General features: G+C 42.4%; 1 protein-coding gene and 1 long non-coding RNA gene across 7 annotated transcripts in view; one reads left to right on the top strand and one right to left on the bottom strand.

Annotated features, from left to right (window-relative positions):
- Positions 1-14,120, bottom strand: part of LOC139749402 (uncharacterized) — a 135,756-nt gene that overhangs the window by 34,479 nt on the left and 87,157 nt on the right. The window lies entirely within an intron of this gene.
- The window catches only part of LOC139749401 (uncharacterized), a 370,273-nt gene that overhangs the window by 347,581 nt on the left and 8,572 nt on the right, over positions 1-14,120 (top strand). The window lies entirely within an intron of this gene.

Below are 14,120 nucleotides of genomic sequence, written 5' to 3'. Positions count from 1 at the left end.
GAAGCAGTGCTGGCATATGCAAGAGGAGTGTGTGGCATGTGCAAGGTGGGAGGTGGGCAGCTGAAGGAGTAGCAAGAGGTGGGATGAGGTATTAAAGTTGCTTGTGAAAAAGAAAAGACATATATGGGTAGTACTGAGAGGAAAAGAGTGCAAATGATGGGGAGAAAGAAGTAGGAGATAAAGAGGAAGGTGTAGGAGTTGAAAAAGAGGGCAAATGACAGCAAGAGTGGACAATTATCAGTAAACATCAGGCCAAATAAGATGATGTTTTGAAAGTGTGAGAAAAACGAGAGGACAAATGGGGAAAATCACAGACTGGCAAATGGGAAATTGGTAACAGGTAGTGATGAGGAGATAGAGTGAATATTTTGATAGAGTGAATATTTTGAAGGACTGTTGAATATGTTTCAGGATAGGGTGGCAGGTGTAGGGTGTTTAGACCAGGAAGGTGTTTGAAGTGCGCGAGTCATGGACAAAGGCTTGGTGAAGAGAGAGGATGTGGTAACAGCATTGCATAGGATGAAATGTGGCAAGGCAGCCTGCTGGAGTGAATGGTATTGCAGTTGAATCTCCTAAGAAAAAAGGTGACTGTGTAGGTGATTGGTTGTTAAATTTTCATTGAATGTATGGATCATGTTAAGTTGCCAGAGGATTGGCAGAATGCATACATAGTGCCAATGTATAAAGGCAAGGAGGACAAAGGTGAATGTTTGAACAAAGGTGTAAATCTATTTGGTGTACCATTGTGTGGGAGAGTAGTGATTGAGAGGGTGAAAGCATGTACCAAGGATGAGATTATGAATGAAAAATTTGGTTTCAGGAATGGTAAAGGATGAGGGGATCAGGTGTTTGCTTTGAGTTTTGTGTGTGAAAAATACTTTAGAAGAAAAGAAGAATTTGTATGTGGGATGGAAATGTCATAGGGGCCTGGTGTTTATAGGAGGGTTGTGGTGTTAGTGCTTATACATGACAGTCTGGGAATGGATCCGAGTAAATGCAGCCTGTCTTCATTTTTTCTTGGCCCTACTTCAGTAACTCAGGAAACAGCAGACAAGTATGAAAAGTGAAAAAATGTGTATGCAAAAGTGGAAGGGACAAGGGGAGGTGGAAAGTTGGACTGAAAATGATTTTCATTGTTTGTGGACTGTACATGCAGGAGGGTGAAAAGCATGCATGGAATAGACTGAATTGGAGCAATGTGACATACAATAGGTGGTATGCTTTCAGTGGACTGAATCAGGGGATATAAAGTAGCTGGGGGTGATTATGGAAAGGAGAGTGGTGCTTGGTTGTGGATACGGGGCTGTGGTTTCAGTGTATTACACATGACAGGGAATGAATGTCGGGGAGTCTGGGAGGAATGGGATGTATTTAGGGAAGCAGTGATGGTTTGCGCAAAAGATGCTTGTGGCATGAGAAGCATGGGAGGTGGACAGATTAGAAAGGGTAGTGAGTGGTGGGATGAAGAAGTGATATTATTTGTGAAAGAGAAGAGAGGCAATTTCGACGAGTTTTGCAGGGAAATAGTGCAAATGACTGGGAGATGTATAAAAGAAAGAGGCAGGAGGTCAAGAGAAAGGTGCAAGAGGTGAAAAAGAGGGCATACGAGAGTTGGGGTGAGAGAGTATCATTAAATTATGGGTAGGATAAAAAGATGTTTTGGAAGGAGGTAAATAAAGTGCGTAAGACAAGAGAACAAATGGGAACATCGGTGAAGGGGGCTAATGGGGAGGTAATAACAAGTAGTGGTGATGTGAGGAGGAGATGGAGTGAGTATTTTGAAGGTTTGTTGATGTGCTAGGTGATAGAGTGGCAGATGTTTCGGTCGAGGTAGTGTGCGAAGTGATAGGGTTAGGGAGAATGATTTAGTAAACAGAGAAGAGGTAGTAAAAGCTTTGCGGAAGATAAAACCCAGCAAAGCGGCAGGTTTGGATGGCATTGCAGTGGAATTTATTAAGAAAGGGGGTGGCTGTGTTGTTGAATGGTTAGTAAGGCTATTTAATGTATGTATGACTCATGGTGAGGTGCCTGAGGACTGGCAGAATGCATGTAGAGTGCCATTGTACAAAGGCAAAGGGGATAAAAGTGAGTGCTCAAATTACAGAGGTATGAGTATGTTGAGTATTCTGGGGAAATTATATGGGAGGGTATTGATTGAGAGGGCGAAAGCATGTACAGAGCATCAGATTGGGGAAGAGCAGTGTGGTTTCAGAAGTGGTAGAGGATGCGTGGATCAGGTGTTTGCTTTCAAGAATGTATGTGAGAAATACTTACAAAAGCATATGGATTTGTATGTTGCATTTATGGATCTGGAGAAGGCATATGATAGAGATACTCTGTGGAAGGTATTAAGAATATATGGTGTGGAAGGCAAGCTGCTAGAAGCATGTATACGAGTAGGAAGAGAGGAAAGTGATTGGTTCTCAGTGAATGTAGGTTTGCGGCAGGGGTGCGTGATGTCTCCATAGTTGTTTGATTTGTTTATGGATGGGGTTGTTAGAGAGGTGAACGCAAGAGCTTTGGAAAGAGGGGTAAGTATGCAGTCTGTTCTGGGTGAGAGAGCTTGGGAAGCGAGTCATTTGTTGTTCACTGATGATACAGTGCTGGTGGCTGATTCGTGTGAGAAACTGCAGAAGCTGGTGACTGAGTTTGGTAAAGTGTGTGAAAGAAGAAAGCCGAGAGTAAATGTGAATAAGAGCAAGGTTATTAGGTACAGTAAGGTTAAGGGACAAGTCAGTTGGGAGGTAAGTTTGAATGCAGAAAAACTGGAGGAAGTGAAGTGTTTTAGATATCTGGGAGTGGATTTGGCCGCGGATGGAACCATGGAAGCGGAAGTGAATCATAGGGTGGGGGAGGGGGCAAAAGTTCTGGGAGCGTTGAAGAATGTGTGGAAGTTGAGAATATTATCTTGGAAAGCAAAAATGGGTATGTTTGAAGGAATAGTGGTTCCAACAATGTTATATGGTTGCGAGGCATGGGCTATAGATAGAGTTGTGTGGAGGAGGGTGGATGTGCTGGAAATGAGATGTTTAAGGACAATATGTTGTGTGAGGTGGTTTGATCAGGTAAGTAATGAAAGGGTATGAGAGATGTGTGGTAATAAAAAGAGTGTGGTTGAGAGAGCAGAAGAGGTTGTTTTGAATTGGTTTGGTCACATGGAGAGGATGAATGAGGAAACATTGACAAGGAGGATATATGTGTCAGAGGTGGAGGGAACGAGGAGAAGTGGGAGACTAAATTGGAGGTGGAAAGATGGAGTGAAAAAGATTTTGAGTGATCGGGGCCTGAACAGGCAGGAGGGTGAAAGGTGTGCAAGGAATAGAGTGAATTGGAATGATGTGGTATACCAGGGTCGACGTGCTGTCAATGGATTGAACCAGGGCATGTGAATCGCCTGGGGTAAACCATGGAAATTTTTATGGGGCCTGGATGTGGAAAGGGAGCTGTGGTTTCGGTGCATTACACATGACAGCTAGAGACTGAATGTGAACGAATGTGGCCTTTGTTGTCTTTTCCTAGCGCTACCTCCCACACATGTGGGGGGAGGGGGTTGTCATTTCATGTGTGGCAGGGTGGCGACAGGAATGAATAAGGGCAGATAGTATGAATTATGTACATGTGTATATATGTATATGTCTGTGTGTGTATATATATGTATACATTGAGATGAATAGGTATGTATATGTGCGTGTGTGGACGTGTATGTATATATATATATGTGCATGTGGGTGGGTTGGGCCATTCTTTCATCTGTTTCCTTGTGCTACTTCGCTAACGCAGGAGACAGCGACAAAGTATAATAAAAAAAATATATATATATATATATATATATTATCCCTGGGGATAGGGGAGAAAGAATACTTCCCACGTATTCCCTGCGTGTCGTAGAAGGCGACTAAAAGGGGAGGGAGCGGGGGGCTGGAAATCCTCCCCTCTCGTTTTTTTTTTAATTTTCCGAAAGAAGGAACAGAGAATTGGGCCAGGTGAGGGTATTCCCTCAAGGCCCAGTCCTCTGTTCTTAACGCTACCTCGCTAATGCGGGAAATGGCGAATAGTTTGAAAGAAAAGAAAGAAAGATATATATATATATTTTCTTTCTTTTTCTTTCAAACTATTCGCCATTTCCCGCATTAGCGAGGTAGCGTTAAGAACAGAGGACTGAGCCTTTGAGGGACTACCCTCACCTGGCCCAATTCTCTGTTCCTTCTTTTGGAAAATTAAAAAAAAAATGAGAGGGGAGGATTTCCAGCCCCCCGCTCCCTCCCCTTTTAGTCGCCTTCTACGACACGCAGGGAATACGTGGGAAGTATTCTTGCTCCCCTATCCCCAGGGATTATATATATATATATATATATATATATATATATATATATATATATATATATATATATATATATATATGTGGCAGTTGAGGGAATAATTGGTATACATGGGGTGTTCAGTGTTGTAAATTGAAATGGTGAAGAGCTTGTAGATTTATGTGCTGAAAAAGGACTGGTGATTGGGAATACCTGGTTTAAAAAGCGAGATATACATAAGTATACGTATGTAAGTAGGAGAGATGGCCAGAGAGCATTATTGGATTACGTGTTAATTGACAGGCGCGCGAAAGAGAGACTTTTGGATGTTAATGTGCTGAGAGGTGCAACTGGAGGGATGTCTGATCATTATCTTGTGGAGGCTAAGGTGAAGATTTGTATGGGTTTTCAAAAGAGTGAATGTTGGGGTGAAGAGGGTGGTGAGAGTAAGTGAGCTTGGGAAGGAGACTTGTGTGAGGAAGTACTAGGAGAGACTGAGTAAAGAATGGAATAAGGTGAGAACAATGGAAGTAAGGGGAGTGGGGGAGGAATGGGATGTATTTAGGGAATCAGTGATGGATTACGCAAAGATGCTTGTGGCATGAGAAGAGTGGGAGGTGGGTTGATTAGAAAGGGTAGTGAGTGGTGGGATGAAGAAGTAAGATTATTAGTGAAAGAGAAGAAAGAGGCATTTGGACGATTTTTGCAGGGAAAAAATGCAATTGAGTGGGAGATGTATAAAAGAACGAGACAGGAGGTCAAGAGAAAGGTGCAAGAGGTGAAAAAGAGGGCAAATGAGAGTTGGGGTGAGATAGTATCATTAAATTTTAGGGAGAATAAAAAGATGTTCTGGAAGGAGGTAAATAAAGTGCGTAAGACAAGGGAGCAAATGGGAACCTCAGTGAAGGGCGCAAATGGGGAGGTGATAACAAGTAGTGGTGATGTGAGGAGATGGAGTGAGTATTTTGAAGGTTTGTTGAATGTGTTTGATGACAGAGTGGCAGATATAGGGTGTTTTGGTCGAGGTGGTGTGCAAAGTGAGAGGGTTAGGGAAAATGATTTGGTAAACAAAGAAGAGGTAGTAAAAGCTTTGCGGAAGATGAAAGCTGGCAAGGCAGCAGGTTTGGATGGTATTGCAGTGGAATTTATTAAAAAAGGGGGTGACTGTATTATTGACTGGTTGGTAAGGTTATGTATGTATGACTCATGGTGAGGTGCCTGAGGATTGGCGGAATGCGTGCATAGTGCCATTGTACAAAGGCAAAGGGGATAAGAGTGAGTGCTCAAATTACAGAGGTATAAGTTTGTTGAGTATTCCTGGTAAATTATATGGGAGGGTGTTGATTGAGAGGGTGAAGGCATGTACAGAGCATCAGACTGGGGAAGAGCAGTGTGGTTTCAGAAGTGGTAGAGGATGTGTGGATCAGGTATTTGCTTTGAAGAATGTATGTGAGAAATACTTAGAAAAGCAAATGGATTTGTATGTAGCATTTATGGATCTGAAGAAGGCATATGATAGAGTTGATAGAGATGCTCTGTGGAAGGTATTAAGAATATATGGTGTGGGAGGCAAGTTGTTAGAAGCAGTGAAAAGTTTTTATCGAGGATGTACGGCATGTGTACATGTAGGAAGAGAGGAAAGTGATTGGTTCTCAGTGAATGTAGGTTTGCGGCAGGGGTGTGTGATGTCTCCATGGTTATTTAATTTGTTTATGGATGGGGTTGTTAGGGAGGTGAATGCAAGAGTTTTGGAAAGAGGGGCAAGTATGAAGTCTGTTGTGGATGAGAGAGCTTGGGAAGTGAGTCAGTTGTTGTTCGCTGATGATACAGCGCTGGTGGCGGATTCATGTGAGAAACTGCAGAAGCTGGTGACTGAGTTTGGTAAAGTGTGTGAAAGAAGAAAGTAAAGAGTAAATGTGAACAAGAGCAAGGTTATTAGGTACAGTAGGGTTGAGGGTCAAGTCAATTGGGAGGTCAGTTGGGAGGTAAGTTTGAATGGAGAAAAACTGGAGGAAGTGAAGTGTTTTAGATATCTGGGAGTGGATCTGGCAGCGGATGGAACCATGGAAGCGGAAGTGGATCATAGGGTGGAGGAGGGGGCGAAAATCCTGGGAGCCTTGAAGAATGTGTGGAAGTCGAGAACATTATCTCTGAAAGCAAAAATGGGTATGTTTGAAGGAATAGTGGTTCCAACAATGTTGTATGGTTGCAAGGCGTGGGCTATGGATAGAGTTGTGCGCAGGTGGATGGATGTGCTGGAAATGAGATGTTTGAGGACAATGTGTGGTGTGAGGTGGTTTGATCGAGTAAGTAACGTAAGGGTAAGAGAGATGTGTGGAAATAAAAAGAGCGTGGTTGAGAGAGCAGAAGAGGGTGTTTTGAAATGGTTTGGGCACATGGAGAGAATGAGTGAGGAAAGATTGACCAAGAGGATATATGTGTCGGAGGTGGAGGGAACGAGGAGAAGAGGGAGACCAAATTGGAGGTGGAAAGATGGAGTGAAAAAGATTTTGTGATCGGGGCCTGAACATGCAGGAGGGTGAAAGGAGGGCAAGGAATAGAGTGAATTGGATCGATGTGGTATACCGGGGTTGACGTGCTGTCAGTGGATTGAATCAGGGCATGTGAAGCGTCTGGGGTAAACCATGGAAAGCTGTGTAGATATGTATATTTGCGTGTGTGGACATATGTATATACATTGTGTATGGGGGTGGGTTGGGCCATTTCTTTCGTCTGTTTCCTTGCGCTACCTCGCAAACGTGGGAGACAGCGACAAAGCAAAAAAAAAAAAAATATATATATATATATATATATATATATATATATATATATATATATATGTATGTATATATGTATATATGTATATCCCTGGGGATAGGGGAGAAAGAATACTTCCCACGTATTCCCTGCGTGTCGTAGAAGGCGACTAAAAGGGGAGGGAGCGGGGGGCTGGAAATCTTCCCCTCTCGTTTTTTTTTTAATTTTCCAAAACAAGGAACAGAGAAGGGGGCCAGGTGAGGATATTCCCTCCAAGGCCCAGTCCTCTGTTCTTAACGCTACCTCGCTAAAGCGGGAAATGGCGAATAGTTTGAAAGAAAAAGAAAATATATATATATATATATATATATATATATATATATATATATATATATATATATATATATATATATATATATATAAATGGGGATAGGGGAGAAAGAATACTTCCCACGTATTCCCTGTGTGTCATAGAAGGCGACTAAAAGGGGAGGGAGCAGAAGGCTGGAAATCCTCCCCTCTAGTTTTTTTAATTTTCCAAAAGAGGAATAGAGAATTGGGCCAAGTGAAGATATTCCCCAAAGGCTCAGTCCTCTGTTCTTAACGCTACCTCGCTAATGCGGGAAATGGCGAATATATATATATATATATATTTAATATGATCAAATTAAAGATTTGTTTCTTGAGTTTCCTTTTCTCCTACACTGTGAATCATTTTAGGACCAGTTATGCACCTTATTAACATTGCAAGTGTATTCCTACTAACTTCCATGCTCATCATGTTGTATATTATTGCCAGCCCTTTTTAAATGTTTAGGCACTTGATCTGTAGTGAAAAGGTCAAGGATGATCCTAGTATATTTAGTGTAGATTAGTAGATTTTTTTTATCCAGGTATACCAAATCTATTACGGGGAGAAGGGTATTAATTAGCTCAGTATCAATTTGGGAGTGTGTGTGAAAGGAGGACGTTGAGAGAAAATGTGAAAAGTAAACTTATTAGGCTTCGCAGGGTAGATAACATGTAAGTTGGGTTGTGAATTTGAATTGAGAAAATCTGGAGGAAGCTCAGATACCCGGGAGTGGACATGACAGCAAATGGAAGCAGAAGTAATTCATAGGGTGAATGAGTGGATGAAAGTACTTGGAGCCTCAAGGAATGTGGGATACTGTTAACTGGGAGAGCAAAAGTGGGTGTGGTTGAAGGTATAGGAGTTCCAAAAATATTGTATGGACGTGAGGCATGGGCTGTATATGAAGATGTGCAGAGGAGAGTGGATGTGCTGGAAATAATATGTTTGGGGACAATATGTGGTGTGAGGTGGTTTGATAATAAAAGGTTTGGAGAGAGGTTGGGAAATAAGAAAATTGTGGTTGACAGAGCTGATGAGTGTTCCTGAAATGGTTTGGGCATATGAAAAGAATGATGAGGAAAGGTTGACAAAGAGAATATGCAACAGAAACGGAGGGGACGAGGAGAATAGTGGAAACCAAATTTGAGATGGGAGGTTGGAGTAAAAATGTTTTGAGTGCTCAGGTTGGAAGGTGTATACAGGATGGAGTGAATAAGAATGATGTAGCATGGAGGGGAGATATTTACTGTCAACAGACTGAACCAGGGCATGTGAGATGGCCAAGAAATGTCTTTGGGGCCTGGCTGTGGCTAGGGAGGTGTGGTTTTGGTGCATTGCACATGACAGCTAGAGAATAGATAGGAGCAAATGCAGCCTTTCTCATTCTATTCCTGGTGCTACCTTGTGAATGCAGGAGATGGCAAATAAGTATATACATTCCTATGAGTCCTTGGGGAAATGAAACATGATAAGTTCCCAAGTGCACTTTTGTGTAATAATCACATCATCTGGGGAGATACAAGAAAGAAATATTAGTCAGCTGATATACACGAAGAGATGTAGCTAGGACGCCATTTGGTAAACAGTCACTTGTTTACCAAATGGCGTCCTAGCTACTTCTCTTCGTTGTATATCAACTGACATATTTCTTTTTTGTATCTCCCCTGATGATGTGATTATTACACGAAAGTGCACTTGGGAACTTATCGTGTTTCATTTCCCCATGGACTCATAGGAATATACTTAATCACGCGCCATATTGTGATCCTTTCCAAGTATATATATATATATATATATATATATATATATATATATATATATAGTTTTCTATTATACTTTGTGCTGTCTCCCGCGTTTGCGAGGGAGCGCAAGGAAACAGACGAAAGAAATGGCCCAACCCCCCCCCCCATACACATGTATATACAAACGTCCACACACGCAAATATACATACCTACACAGCTTTCCATGGTTTACCCCAGACGCTTCACATGCCTTGATTCAATCCACTGACAGCACGTCAACCCTGGTATACCACATCGCTCCAATTCACTCTATTCTTTGCCCTCCTTTCACCCTCCTGCATGTTCAGGCCCCGATCACACAAAATCTTTTTCACTCCATCTTTCCACATCCAATTTGGTCTCCCTCTTCTCCTCGTTCCCTCCACCTCCGACACATATATCCTCTTGGTCAATCTTTCCTCACTCATTCTCTCCATGTGCCCAAACCATTTCAAAACACCCTCTTCTGCTCTCTCAACCACGCTCTTTTTATTTCCACACATCTCTCTTACCCTTACATTACTTACTCGATCAAACCACCTCACACCACACATTGTCCTCAAACATTTCCAGCACATACAACATTGTTGGAACCACTATTCCTTCAAACATACCCATTTTTGCTTTCCGAGATAATGTTCTCGACTTCCACACATTCTTCAAGGCTCCCAGGATTTTCGCCCCCTCCCCCACCCTATGATTCACTTCCGCTTCCATGGTTTCATCTGCTGCCAGATCCACTCCCAGATATCTAAAACATTTTACTTCCTCCAGTTTTTCTCCATTCAAACTTACCTCCCAATTGACTTGACCCTCAACCCTACTGTATATATATATATATATATACACACATTCCTCGCGTGTCGTAGAAGGCGACTAGAGGAGATGGGAGCGGGGGGCCAGAAATCCTCCCCTCCTTGTATTTTTAACATTCTAAAATGGGAAACAGAAGAAGGAGTCACGCGGGGAGTGCTCATCCTCCTCGAAGGCTCTGACTTGGGTGTCTAAATGTGTGTGGATGTAACCAAGATGTGAAAAAAGGAGAGATAGGTAGTATGTTTGAGGAAGGGAACCTGGATGTTTTGGCTCTGAGTGAAACGAAGCTCAAGGGTAAAGGGGAAGAGTGGTTTGGGTATGTCTTGGGAGTAAAGTCAGGGGTTAGTGAGAGGACAAGAGCAAGGGAAGGAGTAGCAGTACTCCTGAAACAGGAGTTGTGGGAGTATGTGATAGAATGTAAGAAAGTAAATTCTCGATTAATATGGGTAAAACTGAAAGTTGATGGAGAGAGATGGGTGATTATTGGTGCATATGCACCTGGGCATGAGAAGAAAGATCATGAGAGGCAAGTGTTTAGGGAGCAGCTCAATGAGTGTGTTAGTGGTTTTGATGCACAAGACCGGGTTATAGTGATGGGTGATTTGAATGCAAAGGTGAGTAATGTGGCAGTTGAGGGAATAATTGGTATACATGGGGTGTTCAGTGTTGTAAATGGAAATGGTGAAGAGCTTGTAGATTTATGTGCTGAAAAAGGACTGGTGATTGGGAATACCTGGTTTAAAAAGCGAGATATACATAAGTATACGTATGTAAGTAGGAGAGATGGCCAGAGAGCGTTATTGGATTACGTGTTAATTGACAGGCGCGCGAAAGAGAGACTTTTGGATGTTAATGTGCTGAGAGGTGCAACTGGAGGTATGTCTGATCATTATCTTGTGGAGGCTAAGGTGAAGATTTGTATGGGTTTTCAGAAAAGAAGAGTGAATGTTGGGGTGAGGAGGGTGGTGAGAGTAAGTGAGCTTGGGAAGGAGACTTGTGTGAGGAAGTACCAGGAGAGACTGAGTACAGAATGGAAAAAGGTGAGAACAATGGAAGTAAGGGGAGTGGGGGAGGAATGGGATGTATTTAGGGAATCAGTGATGGATTGCGCAAAAGATGCTTGTGGCATGAGAAGAGTGGGAGGTGGGTTGATTAGAAAGGGTAGTGAGTGGTTGGATGAAGAAGTAAGATTATTAGTGAAAGAGAAGAGAGAGGCATTTGGACGATTTTTGCAGGGAAAAAATGCAATTGAGTGGGAGATGTATAAAAGAAAGAGACAGGAGGTCAAGAGAAGGGTGTAAGAGGTGAAAAAGAGGGCAAATGAGAGTTGGGGTGAGAGAGTATCATTAAATTTTAGGGAGAATAAAAAGATGTTCTGGAAGGAGGTAAATAAAATGCGTAAGACAAGGGAGCAAATGGGAACTTCAGTGAAGGGCGCAAATGGGGAGGTGATAACAAGTAGTGGTGATGTGAGAAGGAGATGGAGTGAGTACTTTGAAGGTTTGTTGAATGTTTGATGATAGAGTGGCAGATATAGGGTGTTTTGGTCGAGGTAGTGTGCAAAGTGAGAGGGTTAGGGAAAATGATTTGGTAAACAGAGAAGAGGTAGTAAAAGCTTTGCAGAAGATGAAAGCCGGCAAGGCAGCGGGTTTGGATGGTATTGCAGTGGAATTTATTAAAAAAGGGGGTGACTGTATTATTGACTGGTTGGTAAGGTTATTTAATGTATGTATGACTCGTGGTGAGGTGCCTGAGGATTGGCGGAATGCGTGCATAGTGCCATTGTACAAAGGCAAAGGGGATAAGAGTGAGTGCTCAAATTACAGAGGTATAAGTTTGTTGAGTATTCCTGGTAAATTATATGGGAGGGTATTGATTGAGAGGGTGAAGGCATGTACAGAGCATCAGATTGGGGAAGAGCAGTGTGGTTTCAGAAGTGGTAGAGGATGTGTGGATCAGGTGTTTGCTTTGAAGAATGTATGTGAGAAATACTTAGAAAAGCAAATGGATTTGTACGTAGCATTTATGGATCTGGAGAAGGCATATGATAGAGTTGATAGAGATGCTCTGTGGAAGGTATTAAGAATATATGGTGTGGGAGGCAAGTTGTTAGAAGCAGTGAAAAGTTTTTATCGAGGATGTAAGGCATGTGTACATGTAGGAAGAGAGGAAAGTGATTGGTTCTCAGTGAATGTAGGTTTGTGGCAGGGGTGTGTGATGTCTCCATGGTTGTTTAATTTGTTTATGGATGGGGTTGTTAGGGAGGTAAATGCAAGAGTTTTGGAAAGAGGGGCAAGTATGAAGTCTGTTGGGGATGAGAGAGCTTGGGAAGTGAGTCAGTTGTTGTTCGCTGATGATACAGCGCTGGTGGCTGATTCATGTGAGAAACTGCAGAAGCTGGTGACTGAGTTTGGTAAAGTGTGTGAAAGAAGAAAGTTAAGAGTAAATGTGAATAAGAACAAGGTTATTAGGTACAGTAGGGTTGAGGGTCAAGTCAATTGGGAGTTAAGTTTGAATGGAGAAAAACTGGAGGAAGTAAAGTGTTTTAGATATCTGGGAGTAGATCTGGCAGCGGATGGAACCATGGAAGCGGAAGTGGATCATAGGGTGGGGGAGGGGGCGAAAATCCTGGGAGCCTTGAAGAATGTGTGGAAGTCGAGAACATTATCTCGGAAAGCAAAAATGGGTATCTTTGAAGGAATAGTGGTTCCAACAATGTTGTATGGTTGCAAGGCGTGGACTATGGATAGAGTTGTGCGCAGGAGGATGGACGTGCTGGAAATGAGATGTTTGAGGACAATGTGTGGTGTGAGGTGGTTTGATCGAGTAAGTAACGTAAGGGTAAGAGAGATGTGTGGAAATAACAAGAGCGTGGTTGAGAGAGCAGAAGAGGGTGTTTTGAAATGGTTTGGGCACATGGAGAGAATGAGTGAGGAAAGATTGCCCAAGAGGATATATGTGTCGGAGGTGGAGGGAACGAGGAGAAGTGGGAGACCAAATTGGAGGTGGCAAGATGGAGTGAAAAAGATTTTGTATGATCGGGTCCTGAACATGCAGGAGGGTGAAAGGAGGGCAAGGAATAGAGTGAATTGGATCGATGTGGTATACCGGGGTTGACGTGCTGTCAGTGGATTGAATCAGGGCATGTGAAGCGTCTGGGGTAAACCATGGAAAGCTGTGTAGGTATGTATATTTGCGTGGGTGGACGTGTATGTATATACATGTGTATGGGGGTGGGTTGGGCCATTTCTTTCGTCTGTTTCCTTGCGCTACCTCGCAGACATGAGGGGGGAGATGGTTGTTATTCCATGTGTGGCGAGGTGGCGATGGGAACAAATAAAATGGCAGACAGTATGAATTATGTACATGTGTATATATGTATATGTCTGTGTGTGTATATATACGTGTACATTGAGATGTATAGGTATGTATATTTGCATGTGTGGACGTGTATGTATATACATGTGAATGTGGGCAGGTTGGGCCATTCTTTCGTCTGTTTCCTTGCGCTACCTCGCTAACGCGGGAGACAGTGACAAAGCATAATATTAATAATAAAAAAAACATACATACATATATATACCTGGGGATGGGGAGAAAGAAAAATGCCCATGTATTCCTGAATGTCATAGAAGGCAACTAAAAGTGTTGGTAGCAGGAGGCTGGCAACCTTCCCCTTCTGTTTTGCTTTCCCAAAAGAAGGAACAGAGAAGGGGAACAAGCAATAATTTTTTTCGTTAAGGCTCAGTAATCTCTTCTTGTCACTACCTCACTGATGCAGGAAATGGCAAATATGTATGGAAAAAATATATATAATTTTTTTCATTTTAGTCAAAGGTATAACAGTAGACAGATAAAAGAGCTGGCAGTAGTGTACATGGGTCAGTGGTAGAAATGGTTCCAGCGGTAGAGAACACATAGGGACACAGAACATGGTAGGGACAGACACACTGGTGTTGGCTGTTACTGGTGGTGCGGTGATGGGTCTTTGAGAATGGCATTATTTTGGTGAGTGAAGAAATAGTTCTGGGGTATTGTACAGGTAAGACATAAACTGTTCATAATCACTGTGCATATATAAGTTGATGAAGAATGAATAAATACATTAACCTTAA

Source organism: Panulirus ornatus, chromosome 7 (genome assembly GCF_036320965.1).
Source record: "Panulirus ornatus isolate Po-2019 chromosome 7, ASM3632096v1, whole genome shotgun sequence".
Classification (NCBI taxonomy): Eukaryota; Metazoa; Arthropoda; class Malacostraca; order Decapoda; family Palinuridae; genus Panulirus; species Panulirus ornatus.
This window is presented reverse-complemented; position numbering and strand designations above follow the sequence as displayed.